The 20,490-nt window shown below is 39.1% G+C and overlaps 2 protein-coding genes across 4 annotated transcripts in view; one reads left to right on the forward strand and one right to left on the reverse strand.

Annotated features, from left to right (window-relative positions):
- LOC105354240 (transcription factor Maf) overlaps nucleotides 1–19,061 on the forward strand; it is a 70,670-nt gene extending 51,609 nt beyond the window's left edge. Inside the window, exons 1-11 of one of the 3 annotated variants that reach the window (XR_002290325.2) lie at nucleotides 12,555–12,843; nucleotides 12,956–13,153; nucleotides 14,048–14,296; nucleotides 14,747–14,824; nucleotides 14,937–15,031; nucleotides 15,685–15,732; nucleotides 15,827–16,048; nucleotides 16,753–16,930; nucleotides 17,004–17,174; nucleotides 17,258–18,037; nucleotides 18,157–19,061. The gene's annotated coding sequence lies outside the window, so the exon portion shown is untranslated. Of the gene's footprint in view, nucleotides 1–12,554; nucleotides 12,844–12,955; nucleotides 13,154–14,047; nucleotides 14,297–14,746; nucleotides 14,825–14,936; nucleotides 15,032–15,684; nucleotides 15,733–15,826; nucleotides 16,049–16,752; nucleotides 16,931–17,003; nucleotides 17,175–17,257; nucleotides 18,038–18,156 lie in introns of those variants that run through there. The other 2 variants (XR_002290326.2, XM_020703686.2) reach the window with 2 other exon arrangements.
- Nucleotides 1–20,490, reverse strand: part of wwox (WW domain containing oxidoreductase) — a 161,989-nt gene that overhangs the window by 8,776 nt on the left and 132,723 nt on the right. The window lies entirely within an intron of this gene.

Genomic DNA, 20,490 nt, shown 5'->3' on the forward strand with positions numbered 1-20,490 from the left:
TCACAAAAGTTTGTTAAGTTAGTAACATGTAGTTGAAATAAGGCAGGCTGGTGACTCACGGCTGACAGTTTGACACGGTGAAGTCATTATTCCATATGGTCAACGTACTGTAAGTGTCAGTATATTTCTATTATGAGCATAGAAATGCTGTCTGTGTGTCGCTATATGAGTGTGTGATGAGCTGGTGTAATAGGGCCACACACAGGTGTGTGTATGCTCACCTCCTCACTGATGCACCAGCTAATTGGTCTCCTGCGGCAGCCTGACATATTCACACACTCAAAATCTCTCCCTCACGCAGTCAGGTGTGTGCTTATTGGAAAAACCACACACACACACACACACACACTTATGGTGTAATATGCAATAGTTATTTCCACATGTACACAGTCCGTGTAAATATACGCAGACGTCCAAACATGACTGTGGGTGTGACTACATTTCCTGACAGCCCACAGAGTGCATCTCCAAATCAACTCATTATCGCAGTGCTGAGCCTGAGTGAAGAATGACGCCCCGACAGACTGCTTCTATCGTACACACACTTCCTCTAAAGTGCCGCAAATGGGACCAAAAGAAAGACAATGACCACAGAGGTGCAACGCGCAAAATATGAAAGTCAAAAAACACCAGAGAACCAAACGTATCCCAGCAGCCTCCAAGAAGGTCTCCTCCTCCAACGAGAGAAGGCTGCAGCCTCCAAACACAAGGAACACAAAGCCAGTGCTGTTTGGCTTTTTGTTATGTTAAATTGAGACCATCACTCCGACAGCAAACACGGGCTTAGCAGTGACAATTATTGAGAACAGAATTCAATATCAGAATTCAACACAAGAACTGGGAGGAGTCATTGTCCCACAAAGGAATGCCATATTTTACCTCACAAAGCAAAGAGGAAAGCATATTTTTAGACAAAGGTCTGAAACAGAGAGGAAAATAAACTCTGAATGAAATCTAATCCTATGAATTTTACAAAAGGGAAGATTAAGCTGAAGTAAAAATATTTACAGTTATTACAGTTGAGGTAACCGTTATATTTTTTCTGGCTTAATGTCTCCCTAACTTCATCTTCTTCGTTTCATCCATCCCACTCAATGTGGCTGAAAAAAAATCCCTTTCACATCACTTCTACTGCTCAGTTAGTCATTCTCCCGCCACCCCCTTCTGCGTGGTGGAGGTCGAGAGAGAAGGATGTTCGGTTTTAAATAAGTAGGCAGCACTGGCCCATTAAACTCTGATAGTAATGATATTAATTTGGCAGGAACTTGTCACTTTCACAGGAGAGCAACTAGCTGAACTGTCATTATGCTCACACATACACACAGGGAAAGCATTCTGTCTCATTCACACTGTCAATCTATCTCAGGTGCATGTCATAGGAGAGCGGCTAGCAGTAACATTACGAGTCGAAGAGACCGGCTAATGAGAAAGATTAGAGAGCCTTTGGTCACAACTGCAGCAGTGATGTCAGTTACTTCCACGTCTCTCATCTCCAGCACTAAACTTCCTCCTCTACCTGTTCCTCTGTTACCAACTACTGATGATTGAGGAGAGAAAGTACAGAAAACAAACAAGCTTGTGGTCGGATAGAAAAAACCCCCACAAGATTAAAGAATTCTACAAACAACATTGTGTTCATGATAAATCTCCAATATTTTTGTGATGGACTTTTATATTTTAACACCTCTTTTTTTTCCGGTTTATGCTTTATTCAGTAATGGATCAAACATTTATCCAAACACGTGATTGGCACTTGTTCGTATCAACTTTTAAAAGTATCAGTATTCTTTCCACATTTGTGTTTTAACAGAGAAACAAGAAACTATAAATTACTGGCATAAATGCAAGGTTTTGTTATAAAAAAAAACAAAAACAAACAAACAAAAACAGCTTTTTATCCTTTGGACCAGTGTAAGAAGAATTGGACTTTGAGTTTGGGTATTTATAGCTTACTTAGGTACTCTTTACTTCGTTCTTCTCTGTCTTTCGGCTGCTTTTTTTTAATCCTTTACTTATGTTTTACTTAAATACCAGAGTGTATATTATTGGTTTTACCCAATAATATAAAATAGACATATTTTATATTATTTATTTTATTTTTTCTCTTTTTTTTAACATTGTGAAGTACTTTGTGAGTCGCTCTCTGTAAATAGTGCTATATAAATAAAGATTTACTAACTTGCTTTAGGGGTCATGACGGTGAATCATCAGCTTCCATATCACCCTAACATCTGCATTCTTCTGGTTCACACAAACCACCCTGATATCCTTCATACTGCATCCATGAACCTCCTCTTTGGTCTTCCCCTAGGCCTTATTTGTGGTGGCTCCCACCTCCAAATCCTTTTATCTACATAATCACTGTCCCTCCTCTTAGTGTGTCCAAACCATCTCAATCCATGCATCAATCTCCAAAACATCTAACATGAGCTATTCCTCTGATGCAGGGGTGGCCAACCCTGGTCCTCAAGAGCCTCAACCCTGCCGGTTTTCCAGCTCTCCCTCACCAGCTTGCTGTTGATTAGCTGACTCAAGTGATTCCACATCCTGATTGACTGAACACACCTTATTTAGGTTATCAGCATCAAGCAGTCCAGGGAGAGCTGGAAGACAGGCAGGGTCGAGGCTCTTGAGGACCAGGGTTGGCCACCCCTATGAATCTGATGAATTCATTCCTGATCCTATCCATCCTCGTCAGTCCCAAACAGAACCTCAACATCTTCAGCTCTGCCTCCTGTTTCCTTCTCAGAGCCACTGTCTCGAAAACATCAACATGGGTGCTCTCACTACAGTTTTCTACACTTTTTCTTTTACTACTACTAATATTAGAAAGATATCAACAAGTGATGAAATCTTGATGTATCGTTCTTGTCCCAATAAATCCATTCTAAAGGTTTGACTCAATCTGTATTTTATTAGTTGTAGATTTATGGTAAAAGGTGTATACTTACATAGCACTTTCTACCGTCTTTCGAAGGCCCAAAGCACTTTACAGTCACAGTCCCATGCACACACACATTCACACACTGGTGGTCCACTGCCAAACACTGGCGCCAACCTCCCACCAGAGGCAAGGTGGGGTTCAGTGTCTTGCCCAAGGACACTTCGACACATGGGCGTGCAAGGCGGGAATCGAACCTGCAATTTTACGATCATGGGTCGACAGCCCTACCGCTGCACCACAGCCGCCCTTTACTGGTTGTGTAACTAATGGCTTTGATTTAACCTTACCCTATTTTTAACAAAGAAATCTCAGTCTGTGCTTACTGATCCTGAGACCACAAAAACAAAAACAAAAATTCCAATCTGCATAATTACAGTGAAGAAGTTTTCCAAAACAACTACAAAGAAAAAAAAATATTCAAAAGAAGAACTTAAGACCTGTTGGATATATTTGGTTCTTGATTAATAATTGGATTTCTTCTACTTAACATTTCAAACTTTAAAGTCAATGACCAAATACCTCTCTGCTCGACTTAACAAAAAAAATAAAATAATGACAGGTAGTCCAGGATCTTTGCCTGTGTACATAATACATAAACACAAAAATCCTTCTGAGGGCATCTTTTGCACTGAGAATTCACAGCAATGATTATGACTGACATGATCCATCTTTGAAATGAAAAACAAAGGTTTACCTGTTTCAATGTAACAATGATGTCATCCTTGTCTGTGTGCATGTGCGTGCAAGGTAGTCCATGCATCCTAATATCTTCTGGTGAGAGCGTGAGTGTGTTCCTCTCTGTCCATGCTGACCCCATCTCAGCACTCCTGACCGGCTGAATGCAGGCTGCATAAATTAGTGCTGATGCACTGCGATGTAATTATGCTGCTGTCAGGATGGCCCCTCAACTCAAATTCATTTTAATAAAGTTGGTCTCCAAGGTTACCAGCCAGGGGTCACCTTCAATGTCATCCCCTATGGATCACACCCTCGGAGCACACTGTAAAGTCTGTGGTCACAGTACAGTTACACCTGAACATGACTGAGCGTGGCGTCACAATACCACCCCCCCCTCATGTGCTTACTTAGGATCCGGAGAGAAAAGCAGCAGAAAATAATGAGTAGAAGAAATGCACAGTGTGGAACGCTTGGAAAGATTTGAGAGAAAAAAAAGTTTCTAAAGAAGTAGTGCTGGGTGATAAACGAAAAAACAAAAGAAAAGAACATGTTTTTTTCAGAAAGAGTAAAGAAAGAAAGAAAAGACAAGGGTAAGGGAACAAGGTGAGGGCGAGGGAATGTCTCTGCTGGGCAGATGGTAGGGTGTATTCTCATTTGTCCTGCTACAGTGTGTCTGTGCTAACACCAACCTCCAGGGCAGATCCGCAGTACTGAACACACTCTCAATTAGCTGACAACACAGTGAGAGGGAGAAGCACTGTACTGTCTCCATGCAACACTTAAACACACACCAACAATGTACACTACTGCACCACCAGCTGCTGAAAAACTTGTACATATTAAATGTTTCCGATGGTTCCAATCACTTAACAATAACATTTAGCCACTGATTAATGCCTAAAAATGAATGGCTTTTGGATATGACAGAGGAATTTCTATGGTCTCAGACAGCCCGCATTACAAATTTTATGAAGAACCAAAACTGAATATTTTTAATCGTTTCATTAGAAATATAAACAAACATACTGCTGCAGCTTTACATAACTTTATTCCATCCGTCCATCTTCTTAACCTGCCTAATCCATTTCGGGAGAACGCCCCAGCTATTGTTGGGCGAAGGCGGGTACACCCTGGACCGTTCGCCGGAGCAATGCAGGGTCATATAACCACTCACACACACGCAACTAGGAGCAATTTAGAGACACCAATTAACATATGAAGCATGTTTTTGAACTGTGGGAGGAAGCGGGAGTTCCCGGAGAAAACCCACGCATGCACAAGAACATGAGAACTCCAAACAGAAATGTCCCAGCCCAGATTGAAACCAGCCTTTTTGCTGTTTGGCAAGAGCGCTAACCACTGTGCAGCCCCTCTTATTCAGAGAAGCTTAGAATTTTCTTTCCTTTACATAGTAAATTTGCTGTAAATAGGCATTTCTTATCACCACGTCTATCAGCAAACATATGGGGGAAAACAAATGTGTGAGCATTTGAACATTCAAATATCTTAAAGTGTTTGTGGACTCTCCAAACACTCAAGACCACAAAGAACTGACCTTCTAATCAAAAATCAGTTTTAGTTCAAGACAGAAAAAGTTCAACAATGTCTGGAATCTAACTACTGACCACTCAGCCATGTAGTTGGAACACTACATGCGAATAGTACTTCCAATTTTTTTAAAAAAAAGTGCTTTTAGTGAAATCGGGAAAAGTAAAATCTAAACTGAAGGTTTAAATTTACATAAACAGATAAATCAAATCCTTAAAATGAATAAAATATACAAAAACATTTGCATTCAAAATAAAATAAATACATTTGAACTTAATATAATTCCTAAATCGTGTTTTATACACCATGCAAAGCTGGAATTTGGAGGATTTTGTTTTCTTTAAAATGTAAGATCACGGCTCACAAAGGAAAGGGCAGCCAATAGTAACTGGAGGTTAAACTCTTGATTTAACATGTTTTTAGTGCTACAGGTGATTCTGAAAAACTCGTCTTTGTTCTGTTTTCACCTGAGAGATCAACAAAAACAAATCAGTTTCTCGCTTTCACGTCTTTAACAAAGATCCAAATGACCTACACCAGGATTTGTGTGAAAGAATAGCTAAATCATTTGTCTTTGGACTCCAAAAACAATGTTGGTTTATTCCAAAGTGGGCTGTTGAGAGTTTTTAAGTAAATTTGCAGGGTAACATCAATTGTTGTCATCAATTTGAGTATTTTTGTTAGGAGTAAAAAGCTAAGCTTGCAAAATGAATAATAATAATACAACAAATACTACATCTTTCTTCTTTTTTGTTTCTTACATTTGCTGTATGCACACCATCATAAAAACTATAGCAGTTACTGAAAGAAGTCAAGAGTGATTCAGTTTTACTTTAGTTTTTAGATTTTCTCTAAATCAAATGAAGTCTAATCAAACTTCTCATGACTTGGTAGCCTTTTTCAATCATCTTTCAAACGTACAAATTAAAACCCAAACAAAGGCCGCCAAATTATTTTTTAAATTTTTTTTGAAGAAACAAATAAGTTAGATCATATTTTTGTGTTAATTATAATAAATGCTGCTCTAATCTTCATTATTTTGTATTAAAACCAGCATTCACATGTTTAAGTGTCAGTGGAACAGATTCTACCGTAGCTCTCACTATAGTCTCACAAAGTTGAAGTGAGTGCAGGAAATGGATAAATGGATGAATGAGACCATTTTTCAGGCTTATGGATTCTTTAAAGTCATACATGACATGAAGACACATGAAGGCATCATCTGCCTTCAACCGCAACACCTTCAACCACCTGTTTTTGATGTTGGGCTGTTTTCCGTGACGATTGATAATGACTTATTGAACTCATGCAAGACCTCCCCTGGTATTTTCATTGGTCTGCAGTCATGGAGTGTGTAAGGATTATAACCCGATTCCATGGGTCGGGGTGACTTTGACTGTCTATGAAACAGTTACAGCAGCACGCTTTGTTAGCTGTATGTAATTTATGGTTGAACTGGCCTGATAGTCTGATACGACCGGCTGCCCTGACCGCCTTTACCAGCCAACCCAAAAGACACAGAGATGGGTCGAATCTGACAAGACTCAGACGGCCATGACAGATGAAAACATAAGCAAACCATCGCTGCCGAAAAACGGTTTAGTGAGGAGGGGAAGAACAAAAAAAATGCTTAAGGGGAGAATAGAAAACAGTGAGTAATGGAGCTGAAAGGTGATGACAGGGTGAGAGAAATGAAGGAGTTGCAAAGTAGTTAAGTTCTCAGCATCTCTCTGGAGGTGTGCTGAGAATTGGATTGCATTAAAGACTGACAGTCAATTCATCTGAGTCGTATCAAGAAGGAACATTTAGTTAATTGAATGATTAATAAATTCAGCTCAGTCACACTATTTCACTCTGCTGCTTGCTTTGGATAAAAATGTCTGCCAAATGGGAGACACCATATATCATGAGTTTGAAATCCTTTTCCTGAAATTCAAGCTGTGTGTACAGAGCAGTTGGGCTACACTGGAGAAGTGAGGTGTTTATCCTTGCGCTCTGATGGCCTGTCCGATCCCCTCCGTGTTGCCTCAGCAGGCGATGTCAAGCTGTCTGTCACTGGATCACCATTACAGGGTGACATGTTCAACAAAACTGCAAATAGAAAGCTAACCTGCAACTGTCTTTCAAATACAGTCAAGCATTCTCCACACCCACTTTGCTGCGCCCTCCTTCCCCTAATAAAGAGAGACACAGACACTTGCTCCTCACCCACCTTCTCTCCTCCCCTAATCCAGACAGGCAGGAACATCCTTACGGTTCTCTCCCTTTATTCACACCCTCCTCTCCAGGTTTGGCCACTCTAATTTGGTCTGTCATGCCAAGCACAGCCCTGACTGGTCTTCTCCTTTCATCTACCATCTTCAAACAGAATTAGAATACTTTCATATAACAGTGTGACTGACAGAAAAAGTAGGTAGGTGGAGACAGGGCTGTGATGTGGACAGGCACTTTGTCCTGCTTAAACACACTAATGGCGGATAAAAAAAAACGTCACTGGGCCAGGTGGAAATAGGATGGAACGGCAGACATAGACACGAATCTTTAGTCACGAGGTTTGGAAATCTGTAAAGGTGAATATGCAATGTGTTACATCAGGTGCAAGAGATTAAAATTGGAGGTCAAATACCCTCAATAATTTTAACAGGATCCAGAAAGAACTGGAGGATAAACCTGCTGGACTTACAGCAGCAACAGAAAGCTTCATGAAAGTGTTGAATTGGAGACAGTGGTGTCGTTACACACGGGTGCTACAATGCTAAATTCTGGTAACAAGCTGTTCTGTGCCTCCATGAAGTCACGGACAGGTTTGAAGTCAGACTATATTTTCACGGAGCGGAAATGAAGATGGCGGATAAATGCGAAAAAATTAATTCATAGAACATTTATAAAAAACTGTATTTTATAAATATCATGAGAGGCATACTCGCAGATTTTGTTTGAAAATGTATATTTTGTTAAATATAATGAATTTGAATTTGCGGTAGCCCAGGAATTTTCAAAAGCATACTTTAGCATATTATAACCCAGGTTAAAATACTCTTGAAAAGAAACATTTAAAAATTAAAATAATAAATATATAAAATAGAAAAAGAAAACAGAAAAAATAGATACATATAAAATTGTTAGAAATTGTTAAAAATGTCATTTCATGTTATTGTTGTTTTTGAAGAAAAATGTTGAAGAAGAGAAAACAAACTGGTAAACCACATTTTGTTTGGTTTCCTTTTTTTCTTTTATTTTGAAAAGGTATGCAGTTGACATGATCCATGTGACCGGCAACAGCCAATCGGGTTGTTGCAGATATGAGAGCTCTCGTGTATGGTAGCGGAGCATCAAAATATGCACGTTTCCCAAATGAGGCAGAAAACAAGAGGAGAAATTATCAAAGTCAGGTTGCGCTTTGATTTTCCACCCGTTTTTGCCTGGAAGAAGAAAAAAACAAGACAATTTTCCTTTATCGAACGGGACCTGAGTGTTAAAAAATATATGTACATTTGTATTTGCATTCATTTGATATGTAACAACAATGTTTAATTTGCAAATGAATATTTGTTGTTTTATGTTACATTTGTCAAGTTTGTAAAAGTTTTGGCGCGTTATTGTAGGCTTCGCCCAGACATTCCACCCGCCATGCTGCTGCGTAACTTAAAATAGTTCTTTAAAAAAACAAAACGTATTTTTTTAAAATCAATTTTACGGATTGTCATGTCTTTTGTTTTGATTATTAAAGTGTATTTTATGTTGGAATGATAGGATAATAAGGTTAGGCCGAAGAAAGAAAGGAACGGATTCATTTCCGAGATCCTGTGCGGAATGAAACAAGATGGCGAGCCATCCCTCAACCCTGAACCTGTTCAAGTTATCCGAAGGACCAAGCGCCCCCTGGTGGACATTGGACAACCCCTTTCTAATTAATGTTAGCGTTTTACGACGACTCTTTATGAATCCACTGTGTTCTGAAGATTAAAAAAAATTGGTTGTTTATTTAAAAAATACATTTAAATAAATCTTTTGGCAAAACTTGTTCAGACGCAATGCATTGTGGTCTATATTTGTCAATGTAGTGAGCATTGAAGATACTACTGTTTATTATGTAAATGGTTCATCAAAATGCTAACGTCATTTTGTTTAGTCTATACAGTTTTCAGAAATGGTCTGTTTTCTTTGGTTTCGCTACATAGGAACTGAATTGGCATATTATGTCCTGTGATAAGATCTTCAGTAAGACAAACTTGAACAGTATTAGTTCCTCAGCTTAATATGTCTATTTCACTGCATTTCGATTCTCTGGTAAGTTTATTGATTTGTGTGTAGAACAGGTGTTTTCTGTTTATCACTATAGAGATATTGGATTTTAACAGGACTCTCTTAAATAAAGATACACTATATTTTCTGTTGATTAGATTATGAGTGGCATTTCTCTTTTTCTTCATTTTAAATTAATTCCGGATTAGTCTGATGAGCCAGAGCTTGATGGTGTCGCAGTGGAGCTTCTTACTGTTATCAATGACCATCAGTCCAGTGCACTACGAGCCTGTAAAAATCTCTGTTGTGATGAAGTGGTCAGCTTCCCCAGATTCGGTGATGCCTTCGTGGTAATGTTTGGACTCATCCATGCAATGCACCTCAAATATCCCAAAACACTGACCAACACATTTGAATTTACTCAAAAGATTTAACTTGGTCTAGAAGGTGGTAAACTACCACCCAGGTTGCAGACCCTCAAAAGGACTTGATGATACATATGTAGAACTTAGTTGAAATAAGGAGGCATAAAGCATCAGTTTTCTCCCTTTGTCTTAATGCCTCAAAAATATTACACTACTCTGCAATTGTTCAGGCAGTAGGCTCAAAGTTCACACTGTCTTGATGTTTTTATTAAGCGTAATTTTCTTTAATTTCAACATTGCACAGGAGAGAGTTAGCAAATCATTTTGTTAGGCAGATGTTTATAACATTGCGCTTTATTTAAGTTACCGTTACTCATTGTTTTTTAGGCAATCATTTTCCTAAAAATATTTAAGTTTTGAAATGCATGGTTTTGAGTTCACTGACTCAAATGTTATGACCCCTGTACAAGAAGGTAACTAATAAAGATTAAGTTCTGTTAAGATAAAATTATGAAGTTGTGGATAAATTATGCAAACTTATTCCTGTGGCTTGAAAACTTGAAACTGGTGAGTCATAGTAACTGATGACAATTAAGTTGTCTTAACAGGAAAATGTTAGTCATATTTAATGCCAATATTTGATTTGCACAAATTAACACTTTTAATTTTACTGTTATCAAAAAATACAAGTAGCACAATTAAATCTTTTATAATATGGAAAAATCTGACTTTTAAGTTAATCAACTTAAAATAATTGTGGTAACTTGTTCGGGTTTACAGTGCAGCATCACAGCTACAGGAACACATTTCTTCACTAATGTTGTGGATTCAACACGTGGATTTCAGCCGCGCTACATCTCTCAAAATGGCCGCTGAGATGTTATTTGCCATAGCTAACACCCCGATAGTGACGCCTCTCTGGTCTTCCACAGCTTGCTCTGCTAGAACAGCAAGAGCCGTTTTCCGTGGTTAAAGTGAAAAGACTCGTAAAAACGTGCTCAGAAACTGATCTGAGAGCTGCTGGGCCTAGCGCAGTGCTTCTCAATTATTTTTTGCCAGGCCCCCCCTAGGAAAAGAAAATGTTTCGCGCCCCCCCTGACCCCCCCCCCCATAACCCCCCCCCCCACACACACACACACACACACAGACACACTCACGCGGTGACAATACATCAGGTCAGTATCTATAAAATTTGTATACCTAAAATTGTATCTTTTAACACTAACAAAAGAAAAAAGCAAAATAAATCCACTTTCAACAAATATTAACTTTATTTAGCCACAGAAACCCTGTTCTAGTCTAAAACAGAAAAGAAGCTGAAAGTACCTGAAATAAAAAAAATCTGTCATTCCTTATTTAAACTAGAAACATTTTGACCAACTGAACCATTTGATGCTGAAAAAAATAATTCAATCAATAAATAATATTAAATCTAAATTGATCTGAAACATTAACACAGCAGCACCAATATATTTAACGTTTTTAGTCTGAAGAAATAGGTAAAAACGTGCTGATTTTTTTTTTCTAAATGACGGATTGTTTATTTCTGATCTCATAAAAGTGCAGCTGTTTTCCTGCATTACCTGCTGTCTTTATGTCTGTCTGACACTAACTAAACCACAGGCAGACAAAGAAAACATGGATGGAAAATAAAGACACGTCATCAAAATGTCTACAATAGTTCATAAAGAATGACATTGTTAGCATGAGCTTAGGAATCTAAGGGCAGCGGTGATCTTGGGCAACAGGCAGCGGTAGCAGTGGTCCGCGTGCCCCGATTCCCCTGGCAGACAGGGCCCACACCACCCCTCCCCTTTCGTTCTCACTCGCGCAGCCGCGGACAGACAGAACAGACAATAGGAACCGAATAGTGGACCAGATTATTTTCCAAGCACTGAGCCGCTGTCACCGCTGCCCCCACGTTAAATTTGCGCACCGGACAAACCTGTGCCTAAAACCGCCACCACCGCGCGCCCCCCCTGGGATCGCTTCGTGCCCCCCCCTGGGGGCGCGCCCCACTATTTGAGAAGCACTGGCCTAGCGGGACAGCCACAACCTCTGATTGGCTGTTAAAAGCAGTTCCGATTGTGAGGGGTTTGGTGGACTGGGTGATGCATTCTAGGACATTTGAAACTTTGCAGCTGGAAATAAACTAAAGTATTCAATGGATTCATTTTAATAAAGAAAATATACAGTTAAAAGTCAGTTCACAAGAAAAGCTTCCTATCAACCACTCTGACCAATCCCCTGCCGCTTCGTTCCTCTTGGAATTATGGGTAGTGTAGTCAAATCATGTTCATGACAGTTTTTATGCTTTATGCATAATATAACTTGTTGGAGCTCTGGGTCTGAAAAATACAGTACATATGTACATAGGCTTGTGACTCGGGGAGACAGAGCCTTTTCAGTTGCAGGTCCTAAACTCTGGAATGCTCTCCCTTTTTCTGTGAGGTCTGCCAGAACTGTCAGTAATTTTAAGACTCTTTTAAAAACACATCTTTTTACTCAGGCTTTTAACTCCAGTGAGCATATCTAGTGGGCCAGCTTGTTCATTGTTCATTTTATTAATCTTATTCTTTTATTGTTTTATTGCTTTTATTGTTCAATTGATTTTATTGTTTTATTCCTATTGTTTCTTTATTGCATCGTATTGTTTGTGATTTTAGTTGATTTTATGTTAAGCACTTTGGTTGCCTTGGCTTTTATAAGTGCTATACAAATAATAAATTGATTGATTGATTGATATGTTGTAAAACCACATTTTCACAAATGTTTTAGTATTTTTCAGATTGTATCGATTCATATGTAAACACCAAAAAGTAAACTAATGCTAAAGTCACATGCTGTGTAACTTAGCAACAGACTGTGACATCACTGATATCAGAGAGCCCCATTTTATAAGTTGCTTAGCAACACGGTTAAGCCATAACATTCTTCGAGCTCTAGAGTGAAGCACGTATTGTGAGACTAGGGAAAGATTTTCAGATTTACTCAAGTTTTTGTGTAATAAACAGCGAACGATCACGCACAAAGATTCTGCCATGGACAATCCAAACTATACTGGTAAATGAGAGTCCCGGCAAAACTTTTAGTCACACGTTTGCTTCGTAAAAATGCTAAAGTTTGGTTTTTGTGTTGCTATGATAATATTTTAACTCATCCTGCTTTTCCAAAGAAGTTGAGAGGAAGACCAGTCCTAAAAGGAAGAAAAAAGTGACGTTCCCTGGGCCAGTTGAGTCTCCTGAATCTGAGCCTACAAAACCATCTACCAGCAACCAAGACAACACCCCAGTGAGAAAACTCAAGAAAAAAAGAAAGGAAAACAAAGAAGGAGAAATAATAAAGCCAAAGAAGATGAAAACTTCTCTGAAAGGTAAATGAGCTGACACAGACCCCAAACAACACGACAACCTGTAGCATGAACAGAATAGATCCAATTCTAATTTATTTTTAGAGGACATGTCTATAATAGTTTGACAGTACAGTGCTACAAAAAGAAATTAAAGGCCAGAAAATAAATTAAAAACTGCCATAATGTCACACTCCTCCCAGACCATCTCAAAAGTTGAGTCGCTGGTATTTTTAAGTCTACTTTGTAAGACATAGGAGCAAGTTTGTGGGCCTCAAAGCTCATTACAGCAATCAACTGTCTAAGACTATAACACTGGTTTCCAACTGTCCAAACCTTTAACGTACATTTCACAACAGTACATATGTATAAAATCATATTTTCTAAAAGGTTTTACACTGAAGTGATTTTCAGAATGTGTCAGTTTAAACATAAACACTAAAAAGTAGCCAAAGTCACATGCTGTGTTACTTAGCAACAGACTGTGACATCACTGATATCAGAGAGCCCCATTTTATAAGTTGCTAAGCTAAACGGTTAAGCCATAACATTCTTCGAGCTCTAAAGTGAAGCACATATTTTGAGACTTGGGAAAGGTTTTCTGATTTACTCAAGTTTTTGTGTAATAAACAGTAAACGATCACGGACAAAGATTCTGCCATGGACAATCCAAAATATACTGGGAAATGAGAGTCCCGGCAAAACTTTAAGTCACACGTTTGCTTCGTAAAAATGCTAAAGTTTGGTTTTTGTGTTTTTGTGATAACATCTCAACTCATATAGCTTTTTAAATAAAAGCCCCCAACACATTGACATACTTTATGTGAGCTCGAGCAGTAAACGGCGAAGATATAAAAGAAATATTCTATAGTAATTAAGCTTTATTTTTTTGTTGTTGTTTTTTTTTTCCATTTTCAGAGTCTAGCACTAGCATGGCCCGACTAGATGAGACATCTTCAGATGGTGTACAAACCAAAAATGTTGAGAGGCAGCCTTTCCCCAGAAAGAAGAAACAGAAGAAGAAACATGTAAACCAGGAACCTACTGAATCTGAGCCTTCCCAACCATCTAGCAGCACCCCAGTGAAAACACTAAAGAGAAAAAGACAGGAAGACAAAGAGGAAGAAGAAACAATAGAGTCAAAGAAGATGCAAACTCCTCCAAAAGGTAAAAAATTTGACACAGACCCCATGGTTTTCTCGAGGGACAAGAAGAAAAAAAAATCAAAAATAAAACTTTCATAACAAATTAAGGATGGACTATCTCAAAACGTAAAAACGATTTGTCTTTGTTTTTAAGTCTGCTTTAACTGCAAACACTGCAACCAAATGAATGTCTCTATTTTTCATCAACCTTTTTTACATTTCCTAAGCACTCACACTGATTTAAACTTACTGAACCTTAAAATGTTTTAGTTGTTACAATCAAAGCAACCGTCTGTGGTTCAACTTTCCTAAGATTGCTTCTTAAAATGCTCAGCCCATTTTTTTTAAAAAAATACATATTTAAAAAACACTTGAATACAGTTTTGCCTCTAAGTTTTAGCACAAAGGGGTAGTAGAGGTGTACAAAAAGAAAAGCTCTGCAATAAGAAAACCCTTTTCTTGTCATTTTCAGATTCCAGTGCCAGTGACGCCAAACAAATTCCAACCTCCTCAGAGAAAACTGAGAGGGACGACTTGATTACCGATAAAGGTCTGATGATTTAATACAATTTTCTGTTTGATTATACTGTTACTTTATGTTTAGTAATATAATTTTCACTAATAAATGAACTAACATTGCATTTTTGTTTTTTTGTGTTCAGATAAATTTGAAGCCAAATATGTGGAAGAATATTACTTTGCTTCAGGAGGTTATGGATCCATATATGAGGGCTTTCGCAAATCTGACAACCTACCAGTAAGTGTTTCGTATGCAGCTACAGACTTTTTATAAAAGCATGATGTAGGTGCCATGAATTAAGTGTGGTCTTTCTTATGTTAAATGAATATAGATTTGTTTTTGATTATAGGTTATTGTGTAGGTAATCAGCTGGTGGGTCACATGGTTGTGGGCGGTGACATTAATTGACTATAACTCACCTGTGGTTTTTTCCCTGTGTAAGATGGAAGGGGGGGTGAGCTGGGTTGCCGTATTTTTTGTCGACCGCTTCATACGCTTCATATGCTTTTTGCGCTACATGCGCTTTTGTGCTTTTCCCTTGATTCCTTGTTTTTTCTATTTTTGATAATAATATTACAAGTGGATTTAATTACCTTCATTTTCCATTATTAAAAACTACAAAAATACAAACTTCGTTATGCTCTATGGTTTTTGAGCGCGTCATTCAAAACCCGGACCCACCCAGCGTCAGCCTCTCAGCGACTGTTTGGTTTAGTCGCTACACATGAGAAAAGTACTTGGGTACATTAATTTATAATCAGACTGTTGATGTTTGTGGTCTAAATGGTTTAAATTTAAATAGATTTTGATGGAGGGGAAATCTAAATGATCCCAGTTTGTCTCCTGTCAGTCAACTCACAGTCAGAAATGCTCTTGTTTGTGTCTTGCAGGTCGCCATCAAGCACATTTTCAAACGGAAAATCCCAAATGAAAAAATGGTAAGTTGCTTGAGCCAAATTCTTCTGAGTATCTCTGTTCTAAATGGGTTTCTGTGCTTCTCTTCCTCATGCTCTCTTTGTTTGGATTCTTCAGGATGATGGCAATGGAAAAATGGTTCCTTCTGAAGTGGCCATAATGTTAATGTTAGAAGATGAATCCATTCATTCAGATGGAAAAGCAGCGCCAGTAGCCCTGTTGGACTGGTACGAGATCGGTGGAGAAATCCTCCTGGTCATGGAGAGACCAATCCCTTGTGAGGACCTACTTCATTACCTTGATACCAAAGGAGGCACACTGCAAGAAGAAGAAGCCAAGGTAGGCCCGTGTGCAGTCTGTGTTGGTTTGAGATGTTCTGTCCGTTTCTGCAGAAACTTCCTGAAGCTGAAACGTTTATTCAATGCAACCTTGTTTCATAAAGTGGTTAAGTGTTCGATGCAGAAGCAAAAGTAGCTTTTAGCAGGTTCAGAAAGCTATATATACACTGGGCATGTGATGCGTGGTCAAGAACGTGCTAAACGCGGCTTCTTGAACACGCATTTAGCCCATGGTGTTCACACTGGACAAGCAGGGGCGGGCTTCTTCTCCTTTATCCACTATTTCCCAGCCCATGTCTGCCACCTACCGTTGGAAGGGGCTTGGTGCAAAATGTTGAAGCAGTGCAAATCTCTCGATTTGGGCACAAAATGTAAACTTTTGTGAATTGCAGGGGATCATGCAATGATCAGGCATCATCCATACTTCACAACTAAATCCAAGTTCCCAATTGATCAGAACTCAACCTGGTTTGACTGGCAACACACGTTCAATGGTCGTGCGTTTTGTACATGGAGCTTGAAAACGGCCGTAAAAAAATGCATAGCGAGAGTTTTAAAGGTGACGGCCCAAAACTCACATTCACATAGACTTTTGATTGGAAGTGAACCTGAACGCATCTTGACGAGGCCGGCGTGAGTGCTGTTTTAGAAGGAGGCTTTTCGCTTTGCTGCCTCAGCTTATTACTTCTTTTTTATCTCTTTCAGATCATAATGAAGCAGCTAATTCGCACAGCCATAGACCTTGAGGACAAAAATATCTTCCATCAAGACATCAAAACTAACAACATCCTCATTCAAACCCACACAAATACACCACAAGCTCGTCTGATAGACTTTGGAGTGAGCTGCATGGCAGAAAAGGATTCCATCCTCAGATTTTCAGGTAGAAGATCTGCATCTACAAATAAAAACATGTCAAATGACCATGAATACGACTACTGTTTATTTTTTTCCAGGAACTCCCATAAATGCCCCCCCAGAAGCATTTAGAGGCTTTTGTAGCCCTGGACCAACCACAGTGTGGCAGCTTGGAGTAGTTCTGTATGAAACCCTCCATTACTGCAACGATTTCTCCACAAAACATTTTCTCGAAGGGGATCAGATGATTGACGATGAACTGTCAGAAGGTAAGAAATTATCTGTCTCTGCATGGATGCTTGGCCTCTGACCTTCATCTTTACTTTACTTTACTTTTCTTTACTTTCTCCAGAATGCCAAGACTTTTTCCAAGCATGTTTAAATACCTCTGAAAAACAGCGCCCCAACCTGCAAGACCTCCTCCACCATCCATGGCTCAGATAAACACACACACAAACACACACACACAGGGACAGAGAACTCAAAAGTCTGAATTTTTAAAAAGTTTAGAAATCTTAACAAAAGTCACAAGCCTAAATTGACCTTAGAATATAAATGTAGAGTGTAAAGGAAAATGACAAATACTAAAGTTTAGCTGCAAGTTGGGGCAAATGATGGCAATATTATAAAATGAAAGTTGGTTCAGTTTTTAGTCTTAGTACTACGTAGGAAACTATGCCAGATTTCAAATTGGAATTGGTTTAAAAAGTGGCATTTCCCATGATTACTAGGTCCTGTGTTTACCAACACTTTTGCTAAAGTACCCCAAACTTAAACGATACACTCCTTTTTTCAGTCTCCTTTTGGTTGGATGTTTGGAAACAACGGCACTAGGCAGCGTTAAAAAACAGAATGTTAAAAGAAATGTAGTATAGTATAATTGAAAATTCAGATGGTTAAAGTTAGTTAACTAGTAAAAGGAAAACTGGAGAAAGGCTCCTCACTGGCGTTAAATGCCTTCTGGGTTCTCTGTCTCCACTGATTGTGCTAATGCTGACTCTCCCGGAAAGACCTGCCTCGTTTTCCTTGTTCCAGTGACCGGGACTCGTCTGTGTTGTTGTGACCTTCGTGGATGCCGTGTGCGGATGTCCTCCAGAGAGAGTTGGCAGGACCTTCGGGGTCTCACATTTTGGTGAGTTGTTATCCTAGACAATCACGACAGTATGTAAAAAAAACAAATGTCCCCAAAATAAAGCTGTAGATGTTACAGCAGTGTCATTTCCTGACATGCTGTTCTTCTCTTTTCAACAGGACTCCTTGGCTTGGTGGTGGTGGTGCTGGTGGGGGGGTTGTTACAGTGTGCTGCTAGCACACTTTTTCTGCGGCTCCTTTAACCCCCCTGCCGTCGTCTTCAGAGAGAGCTTGAGCAGAAAGAAAAACCTAAAAACTAGGAGGGGACGTGCAAAAACCAGGCAAGGCTTTTGAATTCATCTGTAAAAACGTAAAATTAGAATCGCAAAAATCATTTTAATTAGAAGCGTACGTCTAACAAGCTTTCATAGTGTTTAGGGAATCTGACTATTTTCCGAAAATAAGCAAATAGAAACCACAGTGTTAGCATTCCGTTTAAATCAGCTAATCAAGAAAACATTTATAAAGTCTTTGTAATTTCCATAACTGATCTCAAACAATAAAAGAATATTAGACATAACTGAGATCAAATGAGGATTCATATTGCTAAAGCATGTGCCAAACGTATAAAGGGAAAAACGCATTAGGAAAGGGCTACCAACCCAAACTGAACACAGGGGGGAAAGAAACTTAGGGACAACCAATAGTCTGTAGTTAAAAAGACAGATCTGGTCCCGTTACACGTATGTGGGTTTTCTCCAGGCCCTTTGGCCTTCACCCACATCTTAAAGACGTGTCTCAAAGTTTATTTGTTGCATACCGAAACCTAGCTTTTCTTGATAAATTGGGATTTAAAATTCTTGAAAAGAATCGGTTAAAATAGGACCGTCCAAACCTCAAACAGCTTTCTACATGAACTTTTGCAACTCTGACGAAGCAAAAATTAAATTAAGAGACCTAGTACACCAAAGCGTACTAGGTCTTCTAAAGCAAAAACAGTCCATTAAAAAGCATTTGCACGTCCCCTAACTGGTTTTTATAAATTTGGCATTACGATTGGTGAAATAAAGAAGGCAAAATTGGAAGACTTGTCATGTTTTTTTTTCATTGTTTCTGGTCTTTTTTGTTTTTGTTGGTCAAACACAGAAACTTAAAAACAATGTGTTTTTTTTCTCCAAATGAAGTTAACAGGATTTTAAAGCTTCCTTAACCATTTTCTTAAATTACCAGCAATTGTGTTTAAAATAAACTTGAATGAGTTTATTGGTAGTGGCAAATGGCAGTAAGAAAATATATTACACTTTGTGTTTAAAAAGAAACATTTATAGATACATGTATTTATATTTCTAACTGAAATTAAATTCTTTATCGGACAGTGAAGAAAAGTGGCGGGACCACATACTGATTGGAAGAAACATTGGCTTTTACGGACTGAACAAAACGAAGCTTAGAGTTTGACAACTCTGTCTATACACCCACCCACCTGTTAATAAAAACAACAAAATAACTTAATCCTGTGAATTTGAGATTTGGAAAAACAAAATCAAATGAGGAAGTACCACAGTAAGTGTCAGTTTTTGAACATTCTCCAATATTTTGTAAAATTCTCTTCTATTAAACTTTTAAATTATTTCTTTAGCAGTAACTAACTAGTGCAACAAAAACTGCACTAGTTCACTAGTTCAGGAACTGCACTAGCACTAGTTATGCAACTCCACTTTCTAGATGAACAGCAGGCTGAGCTGCTGACAGTATAAATGATGTAATCATTAGGTTTTGAAACATTTGAAAAAAATTAATCCTGATTCGGTCCCAACCTTCCTTTGAACTGATGTCCAACATGAAGTAGGTTAAAAGTTTTCAACCACAAAGATCCTCCTGCTTCAAACTGAGGAAATTAGGGCAAAGTTAACCACTTAAATAAAAAATTAGGGAAATGAACTCCTAACTTAATTATGGTTCACTGGAAATAAAAGCGCCTTTCCTATAAGACAAAGTTTAAGTGTGCCAAGAACGAAGGAGACGTGGAACCGAATGCAGAGGACGCGGAACCAGAGGAGACGTGGAACCGAACGCAGAGGACGTGGAACCAGAGGACACGTGGAACCGAATGCAGAGGACGTGGAACCAGAGGAGACGTGGAACCGAATGCAGAGGACGTGGAACCAGAGGAGACGTGGAACCGAATGCAAAGGATGTGGAACCAGAGGAGACGCGGAACCGAATGCAGAGGACCTGGAACCAGAGGAGACGCGGAACCGAATGCAGAGGACGTGAAACCAGAGGAGACGTGGAACCGAACGCAGAGGACGTGGAACCAGAGGAAACGTGGAACCGAACGCAGAGGACGTGGAACCAGAGGAGACGCGGAACCGAATGCAGAGGACCTGGAACCAGAGGAGACGTGGAACCGAACGCAGAAGACGTGGAACCAGAGGAGACGCGGAACCGAATGCAGAGGACGTGAAACCAGAGGAGACGTGGAACCGAATGCAGATGACGTGGAACCAGAGG

The sequence above is a fragment of the Oryzias latipes genome, chromosome 6 (genome assembly GCF_002234675.1).
Source record: "Oryzias latipes chromosome 6, ASM223467v1".
Classification (NCBI taxonomy): Eukaryota; Metazoa; Chordata; class Actinopteri; order Beloniformes; family Adrianichthyidae; genus Oryzias; species Oryzias latipes.